The 22,006-nt window shown below is 41.8% G+C and overlaps 1 protein-coding gene across 5 annotated transcripts in view; it reads right to left on the reverse strand.

Moving 5' to 3' along the window:
- The window catches only part of CALD1 (caldesmon 1), a 181,401-nt gene that overhangs the window by 94,733 nt on the left and 64,662 nt on the right, over window positions 1-22,006 (reverse strand). The window lies entirely within an intron of this gene.

Here is a 22,006-nt window from a genome sequence, read left to right on the forward strand (position 1 = left end):
AACCTGAAGCCATCCCCTAATGGCATCTTTGTGTGAGGGAGTGAAAAGCAAAACTTAGACTTTGAAGCCTAGTTAAGAAACCTTCTTAAATTGTCAGATTCTTTTATTTTTCAAGCATTTTTCCCCTTAAAAAACCCACAAAAACAAAAATAAAATCTCAGCCAACCAAAACAGAATTATACAACGTTTGAATGTTCCCCCCCTTCTTATTCCCTAGGGTATTATTTATACTGCTTATAAATCCTTTACAAATTCAAATTTGGGTGTTTATTTGGGTTTTTTTTTATTTTACAGTGTTTTTCTATCTAACTCTCAGAAAGAGTACTTTCCAAGTACTTTGTTAGTTATGAAGGAAAGAATCAGTTTTCCTTTTTTAAAAATTATTCCATCAACCCTGATAAAATTTCTTTGTATTTTCTAGTCTGATCTCTCCATAGTTATCAGAATGAAAAAAAAAAAAAGTGATTTGAGGGTCTCCTGAGAGGCTGTTTGTCTCCCTGGGGTGGGTTCCTGTTCTGAGCGCAGTGCAGGGTGCATGAGGACAGCCCTGGGGGCAGTGGGACCAAACCTCGATGACTTGAACCCTGGGTGCAGTGAGAGCAAAGGCTTCTCGTTCCTTTCTTCAGTAAAGTCTTTTGTTGTATATAAACCACTTCTGGAATAACTATAGCAACAGCAAACAGAAATGGGAGAAAGAGGTTTGTCTATAAGCAAACAATTTCACTTTTCTTAATTTATCCAAGTAGCTTGAAGAGCAGCCTCTAAGCCTCTGGATCTCGCTCCAACCTCATTAAGCCGAGGAGTCATGCTGGCTGCTTGGTAGCAGTGGCAGCTGTTGCTCAGCCTATACCTCTGGTGCAGGTGCCAATGAATATCCGCAAGCAGGCCGAAGATGCACACGGCTGGCCGAGCCCAGCAGCACCTTGGAGCACTCAGGGGAGGTGAAGCTGACTAACACCGTGTGGCCACTGCGGCCGGCCACGCTCACTGGCTCTCCACCCACACAACTTCCCCCCCCCCGCCCACCCCGCCACCCCGCCCGTTCCCTCCTCCTACTCCTCAGCTTTTATTACTTACTCGAGTGTTTTTTTCCTCAACCATAAAGAAACTCTACCCGGGCTTCCCTGGAGGCGCAGTGGTTGAGAGTCCGCCTGCCGATGCAGGGGACACGGGTTCGTGTCCCGGTCTGGGAGGATCCCACATGCCGCAGAGCGGCTGGGCCCGTGAGCCATGGCCGCTGAGCCTGCGCGTCCGGAGCCTGTGCTCCACAACGGGAGAGGCCACAGCAGTGAGGGCCCACGTACAGCAAAAAAAAAAAGAAACTCTACCCAACTAGTTATCTACTCATGGAATGCTGCTGAGTGTGTATGTGAGGCACTGACGGGGAGGGAGAGAGGGGGTGAGCGCCATATGAAGCATCTACACAGACGGTGCCTTTCTGGGGTCTGCTTGGTGGACATATGGCGGGTGTACCTGAGGGAGAAGAGAAAGCACGTCTGTGTACCGTGTGGTGCGGGATGACTCTCTGCTGGGGTGGGTGTGTTGTGTCTGTGAGTGGGAAGATGTGTGTGCTTGTGAAAATGGCTCTTTGTTGGTCTCACACCAGGATGGAGCAGAGGTCTTCCTTAATCCTCACACCCTTATATCACAGAGCTTCTCTGAACCTCCCTGGCACTGTTCCTAAGTGAGGCGATCCATGTCTGGGGAGAATTGTAAGTGATTTTCCCCCCTCTTTTGGGAGCAGCAGCTTCCATGGCCTCAGCTAGTAATCTCTCATTTCTTCCCCGACCCCCAGTCAATGCTGAATTCCTTCCAGTAACATTGGATAGGAAACAAACTTTCCATCAACGAAGTGATGAAATGTCAAGGCAGAGAGCTTCCGTAAACAGTAAAGCTCACGAGTGTCACAAGTGGACAGAGTAGCCTGAAAGAGAAACGCAGGCAAAGGGATGTATGTATCAATGAATGTGACAGATGGGTTCTTGAAAAGTTTTATGAAAACCCAAATTTTTGTGCTGGGGTGCTTGTAGCCATGCTATTGAAAGAACCCTGATGTGACTCCTTTTGTCAACGGAAGAGAGGCACTTTACAAAGGCAGTTGAACAATTACCTTCTGATATACCTGTCTTTTCAATATGGGTTCTCAAATATCAGATTTTCTTGAAACAGGGCATGCTTATGCTACTGCAACTAAGTAATAAGTCGATGTTAGAGACTTCAAATCACTTAACACGCTGCCCTTCCTTTGGGTAATGACACCACGAAGCCCGTGGCCCAGCTGAATGGCGCCGTGAGTGGACCTCCTGGGTCTCACCTCCACGCCAGACATCCTGAAGCTTCCTCCCTTCCCTATCCTTCTTGCTACTTTTCCCTCTCAGCTTCTTTTGGGGGGAGGGGGAGATATTTATCAATATTTCTTCTGTCATTTCCCTTTTTATTTGTCTCATTCTCTGATACTTTTTTTTTTCCTTCTCCATTTCCCTCCATCTATTGGGAATTAAAGTCTATTTATTAAATCCAATCTAGGATTCTTAAAAAAAAATTGAGTTTAATTTCTGATGTGCATCTTTCAACCAAGAATTCTAACTATTACTATGTTTTATATTCGCAAAGCTCTTTTCTTTTTCCTTTACGGGCATGTGGCCCTCACTAGAGTTATTTTCTGTGACAAATTTATAAGGAGACCTACTGTTTCTGCTTTTGTTTGGGACGTGGTTGGTGTCAGGTAAGAAGCCCTCTTAGATGTGTACGTGGGTGTGCATGTGTGTGTGTGTGTGTGTCTGTGTATGTGTGTGCATGTGTGTATGTGCATGTATGTGTGGGCATGCACATACACACAGGTGTAAATACAGTCGAGGCAGGAAGTGGTGGCATGCAGGCCAGTACTCTGTTATTGGCGGGAGAAATCTGTAGAGAAAGCTAAGCTCTATCTATCTTCAAATCATCATAAACTGAATGGCGAATGGGTTGGAGGAAGTCCTTGGGATTTCAGGGCAGTGCCAGTATTGGTCTTGGAATGCATCAAGAATAAAATCTATTCTGTCAGGGACTCTGAATAAGTTAATGCAACTTCCAAAAGTAACCAACATTAACTGAATATGTGCTATGTGCTGGGGCATTTTTTTAAACTATTTAAAAAAATTAATGGGGTTTATTTCTTAGTTTTAAGTTTAAGGAAATATTGAACATAAAGTACAGAGTATCCATATATTCCCTCTCCTTCACCCCCGCCCAGTTTTTTCTGTGTTTGCATTGAAATGTGTATTCCCCACCAAAAGATATGTTGAAGTCCTACTCCTCAGCACCTCAGAATGTTACCTTATTTCGAAATAGTGTCTTTGCAATGTGGTCAAGTTAAGATGAGGTTATTAGGATAGCCCTAATCCTGTATGACTGGTGCCCTTATAAAAAGGGGAAATTTGGACATAGAGACAGATATACACAAAGGGAAGATGATGTGGAAACACAGGGAGAATGCCATGAGAATATGGAGAGCCAGGAACACCGGAGGCTACCAGAAGCTGGGGGAGAGTTGTTGAACAGACCCTTCCCTGGGGTCTTCAGGGGGACCCTGCTGACACTTTGATTTCTAGCCTCTGGAACTGTGAGATAATAAGTTTCTGTTCTAAGCCACCCAGTCTGTGGTACTTTGTTACAGCAGCCCTGGCAAACTAATACAGCCCATTATTAAAATCTTGCAGTGGTACATTTGTTACAATTCATGAACCAATATCAATACATTATTATTAATTAAAGTCCATGGATCACATTAAGTTTCACACTTTGTATTGTACATTCTATGGGTTTTGCTAAACGCAAAATGTCACGTATCCACCATTATAGCAACAGACAGAATAGTTTCACTGCCCTAAACAGTCCCTGTTCTCCTTCGAGGCATCCTTCCCTCCCTCCCCCACTCCAGCCCTTGGCAACCATTGCCTTTTTTAAAACTGTTTCTATAGCTCTGCTTTTTCCAGAATGTTGTGTAGTTGGAATCACAGAGCATGTAGTCTTTTCAGACTGGTTTCTTTCACTTAGCAATATGTATTTAAGTTTCCTCCATGTCATTTTGTGGCTCGGTAGCTCTGCTGGGCCATTTAAAAATATGTGTTCTTATTTTATCTATCTATTTTATAATAAATCTGTGAGGTAGCTATTATAATCCCCATTTTAAAGAATTTCAAAGTGTGTGCTCTTAACCACAATAATATTCTTGAACTAACCCACTATTCCCCTCTAGGAATTGTTTTCTCTTTCAGGAAGTAGGTAAGGGTGCCTCCCTCCCCCACCTCCTACTGAGAAATTCTGAGAAGACTACTGTCAGTGATCTCCAGTTTAATTCATTGGATCATTTAAACTCAGGTAAGAAGTGATCTTAAAAATTATTCAATCCTCTTCAATTTCAAACCTATTTGGTTTAGTTCAGAGAATTATCATGTCTGGGAGATAACTAAATCAAACCTTGCAAATGTTTATTAAACTTCTGTTATTTTATTGTTACTTCTTTGTAAGATTCTTAAACTAGGATGATCATATCTGGACCGCTTCATTGCATACTTTTCTTTGAAATTTTAGTGCTTCTTCATTTTATACTTTCCTCCTCTTATCCACTGTGTCCTCATCTCCAGCATAAGAATTTCTCTATTATTGCAAGGAACTCTAGTCTTTCAACACTGATAACTGTTATTAGATCCCTGTTTGACTAGTTATCATTGTATACCCACTGTAAAATTACATGGTCCAACTACGTCCATGAAGCCCCACAAAAACATTTATACCATCAATTTTCGATGAGCATTTACTGAGCATTTACTATGTGCCAGGTTCTCTTCTAGGCACTGGAGATATAATGGTGAAGAAGACTGAAAAGGTTCCTGCCTTCCAGGAACTTTTATTTCAGACTTTCTTGCTCTTTTAAACTTCCACCAGGCCGATCACAGCCATCTTCGACCTTGGATCACACCCATCATTTGCTTTCTGGTTTTTGTTCTTGAGATTCAAGGCTTTGTGGGAGAAAGTCAGGGACCATGTTTTGTCTACCCTAAAGGTTTATGTTAACTTCAGTTGGGCCATCACTGCAACTCAGTGATGCCTCTCTTCATCCTGCATGTCCCGGGTGATTTCTGGGTATAACACATGCCAGCAGATTCTCCACCTCTGCTCTTCAAATTATCTTCACTCACCTCAATCCTTAAATTGCCCACTCCACAAACAGTGACCTGGACTCAGACTTAGGAGACATGGGATGACCCTCTCTGAGCCTTTCTTCTCTGTAAAATGAAACGGTTGGACAGATAACGTCCAAGGTTCCATCCTACTCCATGTAATACTACAGTTCTGTATCTGCTCTCCAATCCAGCAAAGATGGATGCATCACACATGGCATATACATGCTTCCTTCTTTCCACATTTGAGTGTTTGGATACCTCTGTGCGTTCTCTTCTAATTTTCTGATTTAGAAAGCATTAACCTTCCTTTCAAGCTGATCATCCCATGGCACCCTAGATAAAATTATTTTATTACCTCTCAAATGTGTTATATAATTTTCTACCTCTGCCCCTTTATTCATACCATTCCATCCATCTGGAGTGAGAGCCCCTCTCCTCTTTATCGTCCATGTTCTATTCAGTTGTGCATTTCTGGCTCAGATTTCACTGCCTTCGTGCCTTTCCTGAGGACTCTAGTTTGGTAGTGATATCTCACTACTTGAATATCCATCATTCACTTTGGTACTTAATAATCTACTGCCTTGCCACCGCTTATTAGTTGTTCTAACTACTACTTAAATATGTTACCTATATTTTACTTTCCACATGCTTTCATTCTTAAGATTCTGCATCTTATGAATAGATACAGTCTTTAAAAAATCTTTTCACTCTTGCGACCTAGCAGGCACTCAGAAATTGCAGCTGATTTGAACCGTTGGATTTTTATTCTCGATTTTACCATTCTGAGAGTGGAAAATGTAACTCAAGCTGATTCATCTGTGTACTTTACTGACTGATCAGTGCTTACAAAGTTAATTAAAGACCTTGGTAATAGACTATATATGAATCTCAAAAGTTATATAAACCCACATTTGCAGTAGTGGCAGTAAATCTGGCAGTGTTTTCTTTCTGACTATAGAAAATGAACTTTTGTCTTTTTCAAAAAAAATCAATTTATCAACCTGCTTTGCTCTTTTCTCAGCTAAACTGTTCATTTGGGAATCAAAAACCAAATAAACACATGGATTCTAACATACCGTTTGGACTTAACTTTAGCTCAACCTTCACCACTTTGTTCCAAAAATCTGTGCTACTTAAAAAAAATGCAATCACCGAGACACATGTGTCAAGACCAGCAACATAGAAATAAGAATGAGTGGGATCAACCTGAGGAGCTCTGCCTTCTCAAGTTGTTTCTTTTCTCTCATCATTGGAATCTAGAACTCAGTGCCCTACTGAGAGCAGGTTAACAGGTTATGGCTTGTTCTTTCTTTCCTCCCCTGCTCAGTCTTTTATCATTACTTTCTCTCTACTTGTATTTCTCCATTTGCCAAACAGGAGAATGGAAAGACTTAACGTAACAAAAGTCAAGGTCTTTGTGGCCTCTCTTCCACCTTAGGAGGAGCAGGTACTGGGCATGTTAGATTTGTGAAGGAATGGTGTTTGTCTACACTGGTTTCCACACTGGGGAAGACCACACACTTAGGGACTTTATGTGTCATCTCCAAGTGTTACCACCCACTTGGAACACTTTAAGCTGTTCAAAACCCCATGGCTATCACTGACCCTCCCAAGTGAGAAAAGTAGATTCACCTCTATTTAAAGAAAGGAGACTGAGACAAATAGGGCTTTGGTATCAGTTCCTTAACCATGACCAATCAGTGGGAAACCAGGCCTGATATTTAGGCCAATCTCTAAGCCAACCTGAAAAGTTTTCTTAGAAGAGCAAGAGAAGTGAAAATTTGGAACACGGTTCCTTTGGCACCCTTTTTGAGAGCCTGAAATTCTTTTCTTTGGCAAATTCCAGGAGAATTAGGCCGAAAGACACAGAACAGAACATATCAAATCAGAAAAGGCATGTGGTCACTGCTGCTCTCTTGGTTCCTAAGGAAGAGAAAAAGCATCAAAAGGCGTGGGAGCGAATCCTACCACAGACAGAAATTCTACACCAATCTGTAAGAAATTTCTTACACCCAGGTAAGAAAATAAATGCATAGCTATGCTTAAAGAATTCATAAATGTGCTTTCTAAATGCACGCCTGATGACAGAGGTTAATTCCGATGTCACATCAGGGTGGGATCCTGACCCCAATGGAACTATTCGACAATGGGTAGGGCTGCTGAGAAAATGTGAACCCCCATTACTGGAAATAGTCTGGTAGAGGTGAAATAGCCATCTGTTTAGGGCTGTAGTGAAAAGATATTTTTTGAGATCCTAAGGCTGTGCTGCCCAATATGGTTGTCAGTTGTCACATGAGGGAGTTTAAATTTATCAAAATTAAATTAGAAATTCAGTGCCTCCGCTTCACCAGCCCCATTGCAAGTGCTCTGTGGCCACATGTGTCTAGTGGCTTCCATGTAAGACCATGCAGAGAACATTTTTGTCATCACAGAAAGCTCTATTGGACAGCCCCCCTGTGAAGCCTTCCAACTCCTAATACAAAATGACTTTACCAAGGAAAGTAATGTTATGCAGTTCAGAGACATGAAGATGTGTAAGACATGGTGTCTGTCTTCAAAGACCTTACAATCTCCTACGGAAGATGGAATACAATGAGGGGTATGGTAGGGTCAGCCTTTCAAAGCACGGATGTGCTCTTTTAATCCTCTCATTAGTAACTTCTTTGTCCTCCTGTGGAGGGTCTTTTGGATCTGCAATCTTGCTGCTCTGAGCACACTTGCAACTGAGAAAGTGAAATGAATGCTCAGTGAATGCAAAAGAAGCTGAGATACTGTCTGAGGAGAGATCACACTTCGAATTGCATAACAAGGCCTAAGAGCGGCTTATTTGGAACAAAAGATCGGAGGCCATGGGTCTTTACCAGTTATAGACATGGTACAGAGGTCATTATATTTTACATAACAAGAGCTTTACTTGTGCATGACTCTGGCCTTTCTGGTCTACTCGGCTATAAAAATATCAGTAACCCATGAGTCTGCTCCTTGTGATTGGTTTTTCATCTAATATTTCCAATTTAGAGATCAACAAGAAGATCCAGAGCCTTAGCCAGATATTCTGCTAATATAAGACATTAGCAAGGTGACAGAGTTTAGATGGCAGGATGCAAATCCATTTACACTGCTGGGAACAATTCAAAGGTATGTCTTAGAGGTACTCTGTTACTGGCAACATTTTTGCACATGGAGGACATGCTATTACGATCAGGGACTATTTATTCCCTAGTAAGTTATCAAACATCTATTCATCATGATCATCAAATGCATTTACTGTGTTCTGGAATTAGGAAGCGAGTTAGAGACTATCTTCTGGGGGTTTATAATCTAAGACGATAAGCTTTGAAACCAAACCAAGGGACGTTATCCCTTATGTCTTTGGACATAATACACAATTTAAACATGTAAATTCGCAAAGAAGTTAAATAATAAATTGAAAAGTGCCTAGACTTCTTCCTCCTTCCTTTCACATGAATCATTTACATGGTAGTTTCACCCACTTGTTAGTTTGGGAATTTCTGGACTTTCCTTCAAGTAAGAAATGGCTCATAGCGCAGGCCTGCTTAAGACTAGCATGAGACTACAGGATCTCTGAACCTTGTACTCACTGATAAGAGTTTGTACTGATACCTATATTATTGGAGTTGGTATTTTAATGACTAAGTATATATCTGTCTTCCCTAGAAGATTATAATCTCCTTGAGGTTATTACTCATTCTTGTGACCCTTCAAAGTTCTTGACTATTTTTTCTTAGAGTCAGCACTAAGTTCACACTTGAATTAAAATGGATTCTGGGGCATTGCTTATTTTTGGATTTCATTGGTAAACAGATGAACTTGGCTAAGACATGATCAAAAGGCCATGCCTCCAGTTGAGCTCTTAGTAACCTTGGGGATGGTGGTTCACTAGGAAGCTCTATTTTATACTGTGATTTGTAGTTGTAGTTGTTTTCTTCTAGTGGAAAAGAAACTTGTCTTAGAAAGACATTCTGTTTTCAGGAAAGAGGGGTATTAGACATTTGTAACTGAGGGAATCAGTCTGTTCTGGGACCTTCAAAGAAAAAGAAGGACAAAGAAGACATATGTTGAATAAGAAAAGAAGAGAATTAGGGTTGAACTGAAACGCCCCAAATTTCCAAGGCCTTTGGAGATGCCTTGCCACTCCTCCATCATAATTAGAAAACACTGACATTCAGAGCTGATTTAAATGCTCCCATCAGTCTAAAAAAGTGTTGCCTGAATTTACTCTGTAACCGTGCTCAGTAATTAGAAACATAAGGCCCTGTTCTGGATGTTTTCTTGGGAACCTACCCTCCCAGGCTTGGTGTCACTACCCATTGGCTACAGGACCTTTATCTTTTCTCACCATCTCTCTTAGGAGCCCCTGCCCAGGTCACAGGAAGAGTGTGAGGTTGCCATGGGCATTCCTGGAAAAACTGGAGACCTCTGGCGCCACCTCAGACTCTAAAATACATGGAAGAAACTCATTTTGCCTGCCTCTTTCCTTGCTGAAGCTCTATAAATCTGTATTGCACTTGGAAGGTAGTAGTTAAAGTACAGTAAGAAAAGTGTTCAAATCAGAAGATTCAAAAGGATCTTTGTGATGACCGGCTTGAAATGACATCTTTGTTTGTTTCGGAAAACAGAAAAGCTATTCCAATGGTTGATTCTAGAGTTCCTCACACTCTCGCTGGGAAACATGTACTTTGCAAAATGTAGGATTAGAATATGATTTAACAAGCAGCAGCAGCAGCTTTTTACTTCTGACAAAATCCACAAAGAAAATGGAAAAATACTTGTAATCAAGGACTTCAACTCAACAGTCACCTAACTTGTCAAATTAAAACATGTGGCAAACACCTGCCAAGCATCTTGAAACAACTATACCTTCTTATTTTTCTACCTGACCTGTAATCTCTTTGGAGCACATTTGCATTTCCCAATTTTTCACACTTAAACAATGCTGTCCACACCATGTATAAAGATGACTAAGCAACTTTGTATTAAGTAACCGAAGCGAGTCCTGCCAATTTTAGAATAATTAAGTTTCTGCAATCTAATATAAACAGTTCCAAGAACTACTTGCGGCCTACCAAAAGTATATATTACAAGTAGTCAACACTGAGGCCAGCTGGCAGACAGATCAACCTATTAAAGTAGAATTGTTCAGCATTCAGAGTATTATTTTTCTTTTCTCCCATTATTTTTTCTGCATCCAACTTTGTTTCTTTGGGAATGTTTTCAAGTATACAAAGCAAGAAAGTAATGTGGAATTGCACCTCTTGTAAATGAATGAGCATTTCTCTTGAGATTCTTTAGAACCCACAAGTCAGTCCCATTTCAACGCTGTCTACACAGGCAGCCAAAGTAAAATACAGCAAGTGAATCCACTTTGTTCCCACTCAAGCTAAAGTGTTGGTAGTTTGCTCGACCATCAGAAAGGTCAACAGTGACCACCAGACAAGCACATTAAGTTATATGCCTATCAGACACCTGAAATATCTTTCTGACTGTAGATCCTTGTACTGCCTCTACCACGTAGCTTCCTGGATCAAAATTTATTACTAATAAGGCTAATGTCATAGGTATAATTCTACCAGGAATGAGTTAACTATTTGAGAGAAAAAAAGAATCCTAAACTATTGCCATGTGTTTTGACATTAATCTTGGCCAGCTACATGGCAGATGTGGGCTGACAACTTTCAGTTGAGAACATAGAGATGGTTAGACCAACCCATCCCGCCATGACCTTCAAGAGAGTGTATGGGACCTAGAGTCTGTCATACAGAGTGAAGTAGGTCAGAAAGAGAAAAACAAATATTGTATGCTAACACATATATATGGAATCTAAAAAAAAAAAAAAAAAAAAGGTCATGAAGAACCTAGGGGCAAGACGGGAATAAAGACGCAGACCTACTAGAGAATGGACTTGAGGACATGGGGAGGGGGAAGGGTAAGCTGTGACAAAGTGAGAGAGTGGCATACACTACCAAATGTAAAATAGATAGCTAGTGGGAAGCAGCTGCCCAGCACAGGGAGATCAGCTCGGTGCTTTGTGACCACCTAGAGGGGTGGGATAGGGAGGGTGGGAGGGAGATGCAAGAGGGAGGAGATATATGTATATGTATAGCTGATTCACTTTGTTATACAGCAGAAATTAACACACCATTGTAAAGCAATTATACTCCCATAAAGATGTTAAAAAAAAAAAGAGAGAGAGTGTATGGCCAAATGAATGGGAGTGTGTCATCACACAAAAAGCCTCTCCACATTCAACTGCATTTTAAGCCCTAATGTCTTCTTCACTGTGTTTAAATTCATATATATTCAAGAGTGGTAAAGGCTCTACAACCATCATCACAATGATAACTTCAATAAGAACATTCAACAAACATTTATGAAGTACCATTTGCTACCTTACTGGGTGTAGCAAGTAAGTTGTGAATGCAACTACCCTGCCCTCACCATGCTTATAGTCTGATGGTGGAGACAGGCAATAAACAAATAAAATACAAACTGCGACAAGGGTTAGGAATGAAAAATACAAGCTGCTATGAGAGAACTACAGGAGTGACTAATGGTTTTCTTTGGGTTAAAATACGATATAAGCAGTAATAGCTTTTTCAAACAAGAATGATATTAATACACTACAGACATGCATTCATAAAGGGAACATAAATGTATGAGACTGGAGTTTGTATTTATTAAATACATATCAGCATCTATTATTTGCCAGGCACATGCTCTTCTAGGTGCTGATAAATCGAACTCTTCTCTACTTTTCTGTCCTAAAGAAGGGAATGAAGAGTAAAGTAGCTAGTCAGGTTTGAGGGATGGTGAACTATTCTCACCCTTTCTCTCCAACCTCAGATCCTGTGAAAGTAATGTACAAATAATGACCTATGAGATACTATCTGCTGGAATTGATATAGACACAGGGAAGCCACTTAAGATATTAACTTCACACGGCTAAAGCGGAGGGTATCTTTCTAGAAATCATCCAGCTCAGTGACCTTCTGACAACAAAAGCATGTTTCTTACCCGCCATCAAGCAGAAATTTGCTGATTTAAATGTAGCTGGCCCACTTTGTTTTTTCAAATTTTGGTTCATGATTCCAAGAAATGAACAGCCCGTAATAAATTTACTCCGGTGGCAGAATATCTCACGACCAGCTTTTCTACTTTGAATACCGCAAACAGACCTTTAATTTGTTGACACGCAGCCCCTGGACATTCATGAAAACAAGATGTTCTCTTGCTGCTTTTTAAGTTAATCAGATTTAAGTCAGGGTCTCAGCCGAATTTCAAAAACAGATGTTCCATAGCAAAAGGGCTGAACTGACCCCAGCAATGAGAGGCTGTTTCACTTGAACTTGAATATTCTTTGTTAGCAGGATGAGCGATCAAATATGCCTGAAACTGGAAACAGGAGCGACCCAAGGTTTACTACTGTCTCCATTCAATGACTGCCCTGGGGATCTGGGAAGGTTGGGCATCCATGACTCTTGGTTTGGGGAATAAGCTGATGCCTGGAAGGTTTAGGTGCCTAGGTTACGAAGCGGGTTAGTGAGGAGGGATGATCTTCTCCCACACGCCACCATCCTGTTTTCCTGTCGACCTCGGAGGCCCTCCATGGAATGGCTCCACTGTACCCAATGCCACTCCTGACTCACACTCACATGCAAACACAACTCACAGCCAGGCCAACTCCTTAGTTCTGCTACAATCCAGCTGGTATTTCTGCCTCTGGGCCTCTGTCCCTGTTTCCTCTCTCCTGTAACCTGAAGTGCCCTCCACTCCTCCTGCAAATCCCATATCTTTTTCTAGAGTGTAGCTCAGTCCTATCTTTATTCCAGAATCATCCTCGCTTTCAACTTCTGCAGCATTGTTAGCACTGGGTTTTTTGACGGTCAATACTATATGACTTTGTTATTCAAATGCTTTATAACCTCTCTTTCTCTTGAGCAAGTGTGAAGCTGCCGAATGTCAGGGTCTGCCATCTCCTCTTACATCCCCTCACAGTGCCGGGTGCTTTGCTCTGCCTTTATAGATGCATGGGAATGGCTGCTGAGTTGAACCATCTCCTCTTACATCCCCTCACAGTGCCGGGTGCTTTGCTCTGCCTTTATAGATGCATGGGAACGGCTGCTGAGTTGAACCATCTCCTCTTACATCCCCTCACAGTGCCGGGTGCTTTGCTCTGCCTTTATAGATGCATGGGAACGGCTGCTGAGTTGAACTTATTGACAAGCTTCTGGCCTAAAAACCCAAGTTCCAAAATTCCACAGCTCTGGCCATTAGTGCCGTTTGCCCCGTGTTCCTGTTTTGCCCCTTCTAGGCACCTTACAGAACTGTACTTTGGGCCTCCTTGTGGTCAGCTGGGGCCAAGTGACTAGCTCTGGCCAATGAGTTGTGAGCAGAAGTGTCATGTCACTTCCGGGGCAGACCATTTGTTGATATTAGACCCTTCAGAGCTTTTTTTCTCTCTACCATGGTAGCCAGCAATATTTCCAGATAGCAGCTCTCAGCCGGGGTCCCCAAGTAAGGATGGCAATGATGTGGACCAGAGACCCCAGCCTATCCAGGGTTAGAGAGAAAGCATGTGTGACCAACCTTTGTTGGTTAAGTCACTGAAATTTTGAGTTGTCCCTGACCCCAGCATAACCTAGCTGGCCATGGCTGACATTGCCTTTGTTAACTCCGTCAGTGATGAAAATGATCTTGCGATATTAGGCAGTGCACATCTCTGCTTCATGAAGGTACTTATTCAAATTATCCTATTTTCTATTTCTGTTCTGTGACATCTAGTATATAAATAGGAATGGGTAGACTAATCAGGTAGGGCCTCAGGGAGTGGAAATGGCTCATTGGTTCCATCTGCCTACTCCAATGAGCCATAAAGCTGCCGCTAACTGTAGCAGTGCTCATGCATTACGTGTTCACTCATTTACACCAGGGATGACAAACTTGGGGAGTGGTGGCCTACGGAGAAATGGAGAATGCATGCATCCCTAAAAGAATTCAAATTCAAAATTTTAAGAAAACCATGCTGGGCAAAGGAAGCACATTTGCAGGTCAGTGTGGGCCTCAGGCTGCTGGCTTGTGACCCCTGATTTATACAGTCCTTCCTTAATGGCTATCATGTGTGAGGACTTACAAGAATAAACTTACAAGTGAATTCACATTAGCACGCACTCTAGATGGAGCTTATTTAGTTAGCCAACGGTTATATAGCACGCACCATGTACCCAGCACGGTTCTAAGAACTTTATAAATACCAGCTTAAATCTTTATAACAATCCTTATTGTCTCCAGTTTACAGATAGAAAGACTAAGGCCCAGAGCAGGTGTGTCATTTGCCCAAGGTCACAGAGCTAGCAAATAGTAGAGCTAGGATTTACATCCAGGCAGCCTAGCCCTAGAGTCTGTGCTTTTAATCACAACACCATGCTACGTCTCACAAGACCTGTAAACGCATAATGTTTACGAGGTAGCTTATGGCGCAAACCCCGTTGATGAAATGATCGTGTGACTGCCTGAAGGCTCTATGCTCCTCTACAAATGCCCCTGACTAGAAGCTGTTTCCTGCCAGGAGGATTTGGCTTGCTTGATGTTAGGGTGAGTCCATATTTGACGTTTATTAGTGAAATAAAAATCAATCTCCTGTTTATATTCATTTGGGCTTTGGCAAACTGATCTATTATTTCATTTAAGTGAGGTTCACTTTAGAAAATAAGCTGAATTTGTCCTAAAACCTTAAAAAAATAAATTACATCACTTCACACTTTGACTATTTCTTTGCTTTTTCATTTAATTAGTTTTAGACAGGAAGCAAAATCATCCAAGATTATATGTTTGTGTCAATCTTAGGGCAGACTCAGATATTGTAGGACCTGAAAATTACTTGGGAGGCCTTTAAGAAGGAGAATGCAATGTTAAATGTAAAAAATTAGGCAAGGGTGTGGCAGAGGTCTGTTCAAGTGAGGGGCCCTGTGGCTTAAGGGCCACTGGTTTCATGGTGACTCTCCTTGGGTCTCTCACCTTTGATTCTTACGAGCGTTCCAATAAAAATGCCACAAACCCTTACTTTGCTCTTAATTTTCAATTATTTTGATACTACAGTTACGTTCACCCCCTAAAAAGTTCTTCATGAAAACCAGAATTTAGGAAATAAATAAGGAAGGGGGCGATTAAGCATTATTCTTCAAAAAGATTTTCAGAAAAGCAGAATTACAAAACACTGCAGTGTTTTGCCTATAAACCACATAATTAGAATGATGGGTGGATGAGAGGGCAGAGAAATGTAAAATATTATGACTCTTTGTCAAGATGAGGACAATGAAAAATAAAGTATCAGAAATCACAATTTACGTAAATGAATATATTATCTGAGTCACTAAATTTTCATTGCATTGAATAAAAAAAAAAAAAAAGAGTCCATTTTATAGGAAGGAATGGAGGAACACCAGAATTGTTAATGCAGCCCAGATCTAATACAGCCCTGGATGGAGAAGTTCCAATTCAATATATAGCTGTAGAGTGAATAAATTACTAAGTGACCTGAATATGTGTGTTTGAGGAACAAGAGAAAGGACAGATGGTGCTAAAGGGGTCACAGACCTCCCCCATCAACCCCAACTTACAACTGCACGTTTTATTTCTAAACCATTAGCCAGCAATCTGGGGGAGGCAGTAGATATGTCCCCAGAGTCTCTCATTATAACAAATGTCTTTATGTTTATAAATCTTGTGAGTCTGTGATGGAATCAGATTCACAATCATGGGTATAATACACTTATTGGAGGAATTCTTTGAAGAACTTGGAGAAAATGCTTTTAGAAGAGCTCCTTCCATCAGAACCACCACATGTTTGTATTCGCTCCCTCTCTGTATCCTCTGGATATGATAAACACACTTTTCCCCAGACTCAGGATGCCCCATTCCACAGTATGTCATTCTTGGTCATTAAATAACAGGACTCGATATTAATGTTGGCCGTCTCCATCCCTCTTTAACAAAGTGTTTTCAGCCAAAGATATTAAACTAGTCAACCTCTCTTTTCCCCTGTCAGAGAAACAGCCAGTATCCTGAAATCACAGCTCATTTGTACCATGCTGGCGTGAATATTCAGACTCCATTTGTCTCCAGCTCTTAAAGGCTGGTGTTAGCATGAATGATAGACATTTTGTTTTGAATTAGCAAAAAGAAGGAGAAAAACCCCCAAATAATAAGTTGGGCCTTAAAATATCTGTTTCAGGGAATGCAGCTCTGCCTTTTCCTCCAGTAAAAGTCGATTTTAAGAAAAACCTAGATTTAATTTGGCAGTAAGTTGGATTTGGGATACAGAGAATAGTAGGAAGGAAAATGTCTCAGTCTTTTCCCCCCAGATTGAGCCTTTAAATCCTATCGGAGGACTGCTGCGTGGACTAGTGCAAGATGTTTACAGCTTTGTTTCGTTGAACATCCCAAAGCAAAGGTTGGGAGTAGCTGAGTCTGTGTCCTTGAACTGTACAAATCCTGTCACAGTTAGAACCTCAGACTTTGGATAGCTTTGTTTGAACGCTAATTAGCACGACCAGTTTTTCCTCTTTACTGCGTACTCACTCATGCTTTTTGAAATCAAAGTCTGGAAAGGAGTTCTAGACAAGAGCTCCTGGCACCATTGTTGGTTTTTCTCCCTGCTATCTGTGCCCTGATCTTGGCTTGCCCACCCTGACACAACCTCTTTCCATCAATAGCTGTGCTAGGCAGGAAGGTGTTCTCCATGGTACAATTAAGGCCTTAACGCCAGGTGCAATTCCCTGGCCAAGGAAACACCATCACTTGGCCAGAATTACAAAATCTGCACATGGTGATGCTGGAATGTCCTCTTACCTTCCTTATCATGAAAGTTTCCAGAATTGGGAAGACCATGAGAACCCATGTTCCTTGTGTCCCCTCAATTCCTAACCACACTTGGGCTCACGGTGTATTTTCCTCTTTATACCCCATGACAAGGACCTGAGAGCAGTCTTCTCAGGGTGAGATGAGGCGGATTCAAGATCTTTTCACATATGAGCCTCATTCTACAGTCACTACCAGAAATCTGTAGAAAAGACTATTAGTGTAAGAAAGACCCCCTTCAGATCCTGCTATAACAAGTATGGGCACATTGAACTAAACAGGAGACTGAACACTTTGTCAAGGGTGTCCAGGGAGGATTGTTCTGCAAAACTCCAGAAAAGCGGAAGGGAAAAAACCCTTCTCTTTCCATTCCACCTGGAGCTTCCACTGACTCCAAAAATATTGGCCCACAGTGGTTATAAAAACACCCATTTATGCTGTTCTAAAACAGGGTAAAGCCTGCTAGGTGCTTACAACTCAAAGCACTTCTTTTACATGCTCATAGGAAAATTATCTTTCTCTCCAAATTCTATGGCTGACTGATATTAATGAAACACAGTCGGGAGGCACCTCTGCTGGCCACTGGCCACTATTCACTTGGAACACCCCACTAGGCCATTCATGGATTGCAGCGCTGTTTTCTCTTGACTTCAGAATTTCTCCTTTCTCATTTTATACAAACAGCAATTTATGTAAAAATCACTGACACAGGTGTCATTGGCATTTTAGGTAACTGAGCGAAAAATGGCATCTTTTTCCTGGCAACTTGAAGAATATCAAGAGGAAAGTATGGAAGTGAGGGGTACTTAAAAAAATCTGATATCTCAAAGTTCATTTTTAAGAAATGGAAGGGAGTATGCAGAGGAGGAGGAAACTTACAGACCTCTGATAGCCTCTTCCACTAATAATCAGACAATCCAAAGAAAGATCAAGGGTTTCTGCTAAAGAAAGAGAACCAATGGAGAAAGAAAAAAAAGCAAGGAAAAGAAATGACACTTTAGAAAATAAAGGAGAAATGAATGAATAGCTTTCCCCATTTTGTTTGCATCAAACTCAGCAGGAAAAAGTTGGGAAATTCAGTGCTGGGGTAAACATGGCCCGATTAGAAATGACATTTGATAGTGGGGCCCAGAGAGGAGAAGCTTGTTATGGCCACCACAACTCATGGACTGGCCTCTCCATGCCTCATTAGCCCCCATTCTGGCCTGGGCATGAAACACGAAAATACTACCAATGCCTTCTTGAGGGCACAGGAGGTATGGGGTGACCAGCAGGGAACAATGGACTAAGGAGGGCGTTCATTGCAAAGGAGGTACACTCCCCCCGACTAAGTCCTTTACTGACTGTCTGGACAAGACGATGTTCCATGGCAACGGAGTCCCAGCCTCCTGACCCTAAAAAGGACCCGCCTTCTGTCTCTTTGGACATTAAGGAGTCTAATCCTGGGGTTCCCCCACTGTGCAGTCTGATCAGCTCTGACTGTGATGAAGAAAATGGTCCTAAAGGAAAGTGTTGATGTATGACATCCCTGGGCATGCAGCTGGAGAGTCAAACACATGCTCATGCGTGAAGTTAGCTAGAGGGGAGCAAAGCTGGCTGGGGCAAGCCCCATAGGAATGGTTTGGGGCCTAGCCCCTAAAGGAGAGGACAGAAGAAGGAATAAAATAGGACCAAAGGAATAAGTGGAGAAAGAAATAGATAGATATCCACATTAGCTAATACACATGTTCTTACAAACCCTCATTAGAAGTAGCATTTAGATTTCTTCCTCTTGGGAGGGTCCCTCTCCTGTTATTTAGCAGGAAAACTTTCTACATGCAATTTCTGGTGCATTTTTAAACCACTGCTCCTCTCGCTCCACAATCTTTCTGGGTGGCGTCACCCACTCTCACGGTTTTAATTCCTATGTATAGGTTATGACTGTGAAAATCTCTATCTCTAGTTCTCACCTGGGCTTCAGACTTGCATATCCCTTGTTTTCTAGACACACACCCTTGGCTGTCCCACAGGCCCTTAAATTAGCAAGTCCCAATCTAAACTCATCGTCCTTCCCTCTTGGCTCCCCAGACAGTGTTCTCACAGAAGAGTGACTGTATCTGGAGCAGGTTCATGCTATTTACTGTCTCCTAACTCTTTGAGGAGCGAGGTAAGTCTCCTGCCATCAGTTAACCATATCTTTCTTTCAGTCCCTCTCTCCAGCTTTGACTTATTTCCACCTCTGGTGGGCCGGGGGGCAGGCAGCAAGTGAGGAGAACGCACCACTAATAATCATCATTTGGAGGTAGTCTTAAAGCAAATAAATTATAGATTCAGAGACTGCATCTTCTCATCTATCCATTCATGTATTCATCCAGTCATTTAATAAGTGCTATTAAATGCTTACCATTTACAAAACCTCCTCTAGTGCTGCCAAAGATGTAAAAGGCACACTCTTCAACTTCAAAAATTATATAATGTAATAGGGAAATGAGAGATGTGTACAAAGGGCTACAACACACTGTAGGAAAACCAAATATTCTAAGAGTGATATAAATGCTAAGGGAGTTCAGGAGAGGAGAATCGGAGAACAGTCCATATGCAACAAACTAAAAATCAGCATACTGAGAAAAAAAAGATGATGGGGTATTATGAACTGAATTGTGTTCCCCCCAAATGCATGTGTTGAAGTCCTAACCCCTAGTACCTTAGAATATAACTAAATTTGAAGACCAGATCATTAAAGAGGTGATGAAGTTAAGATGAAGTCATTAGGGTAGGTCTTAGTCTGATATGATTGTTGCCCTTCTAAGAAGAGGAAATGTTGGAGAGAGAGAGAGAGAGGCACCAAACATGTGTGCTGGCAGTGGGATGGCCATGTGAAGACACAGGAAAAGATGACCAAGAGGAGAGGCCTTAGAAGAAACCAAACCTGCCGACACCTTGATCTTGAACTTCCAGCCTCCAGAACTGTGAGAAAATAAATCTGCTATGTACCCAGTCTGTGGTGTTTTGCTACGGCAGCCATAGCAAAACTTTTCTCCCTACTAGAGCCAACCTCGGAAAAATTGCGAATGAGTGAAGTTTCCTTTAGCCTCTCCATCTACCTTCTGAAATCCCCTCTTTCTGTTCCCCAGGTAGACCTTCTGCTGGTGGAAGTTCTCCCAGGTAGGCAGGATTTGCTGCGAGAGAGGGGCATTTCCTCCTGAAATCACCGGTGTCTGTTCAAAGGTGAGCTTCCTCACCCTGAAGACTGACTCATCATCTCTCTATTCTCTCAAGTCAGCAACATTCTTCTTGGGAAGTGAGAACTTCATTATTGATTGGGGACAGTTTTGCTTAAGACATTATATATGCAGGAAAAAATTTTAAATAAAGCAAAAAATCAGATTACAAAGCAGGAAAACAATTCCTTCCAAACTTGTTAGATTACTTGGTAAGTAAACTCTGAGGAGCGTAGCAGAAAGCTTGGCTCCGCACAATGCATCTTTAGGTGCAAGAACTTAGGAAATCAGGCAGAGAGGCTGTAACTGCTCAGATCAGAGCCCCTCCCCAGCAAGAGCACGTAAACTCTACTCGCAGCTAAGCAATCAGATGTCCACTTGTGAACCTCTGGTCGATCACCAATCCCTATGAATTCGATTGGATGATCTTGAAACTTTTTAATGATACCTGGTATAAAAGGAGGATGGAAACATAAGTGGAATACATTTTAGTTAACGTGGAACTACATATTTTAAAATACAATTTCTCCCTCAGGTACTGTTGTTGGTTAGGACCGTAAAGGGGAAATAAAGCACAGATATAAATAGATATTGTGCATTTGCATTTTAAAGAAAACAAATACAATTATTACAGAGTCAGTCCCTGAATTCTTCTAAATAATGGAGGGGAGAAGGTGGTATAGTTAGTACAAAGCAGGGAGTACTACCAGTGCCAACGATCAAAGACAACAGGCTTCGGAACATAGTCAGAGACACTGCCTTCTCTAAGCTCATGCTCAAAACCTTCTAAGCCTCAGACTTTCAAAGTCTTTTTGGAACATTTGGCTAAAGTTTTCTGCTGTTGATTGTCAGGAACTTGGCTAACAGGTAGAAGAGGAGGCTCTAGAGGATTACAAATAATTATAGAAAAGTACTGGTAGATAATCTAGACTTAACTCTCTTGCACTTGAAACACAGCAATAAATATTAAATATAAGAAGGGCCAAAGACATAATTACCTGGGACAGTAAATCACCATCACACCCCTAAACCTGCCCCAACACGATGTAACAAGGGATGCTAATGGAAAATGCAACTCTGGGTTTTAACGTTTGCCTTTCATTTAGTAGAATAATGGGCTCAAGTGGACCTTAAGAACATACCTTGCTTTCCCCCACCCCACCCTTTGCCATTTCGCATCGGAAGAAAATAGAAGTTCATAGAGTTTAAGGGACTGGCTTGGAATCACACTGCTGGGAATTGATCCTGGATTCCTAGATTCTCATTTCAGTTTTCACAGGTAAAAAACAAAACAAAAACCTGCCTAGCATGTTATCTATGGTTTGTATCCACCTGACGAAGGCTGGTTTGCACACTAGGGATTGAGGAACCTTGAGGGCCTGTAAATTGGTCAGCAAGACAAGGTGCCATCCATTTCCTTATTTCTGAGCACTCACTCAGGCTATCTTCAGCTCCCCTCCACCAACCTCAACCACCTCTTCCTACTTGCCCCAAATGCACTCGTCCAAACAACTGTTGTATTGTCATGCATCTAGCGTACCTAGCTCAACCTAATCAGGATCTGGGGGGCTGGGACCCAGGCATATGTGTTTCTCAACTGTCCCCGGTGAATCTACAGTGCTGCCAGGTTGAGAGTCACTGAGATAAAGATGCAGCATTCTTTTCCAAATCACTGAGCCCTGGGCACATGTGGGGGTCAAGTAAGAGGGCTCCGCTCCAAGCCCTGCTCCTCTCTATGTGCCAGGAACATATTGGGGATAT

Source organism: Phocoena sinus, chromosome 9 (genome assembly GCF_008692025.1).
Source record: "Phocoena sinus isolate mPhoSin1 chromosome 9, mPhoSin1.pri, whole genome shotgun sequence".
In the NCBI taxonomy this organism is placed as follows: domain Eukaryota; kingdom Metazoa; phylum Chordata; class Mammalia; order Artiodactyla; family Phocoenidae; genus Phocoena; species Phocoena sinus.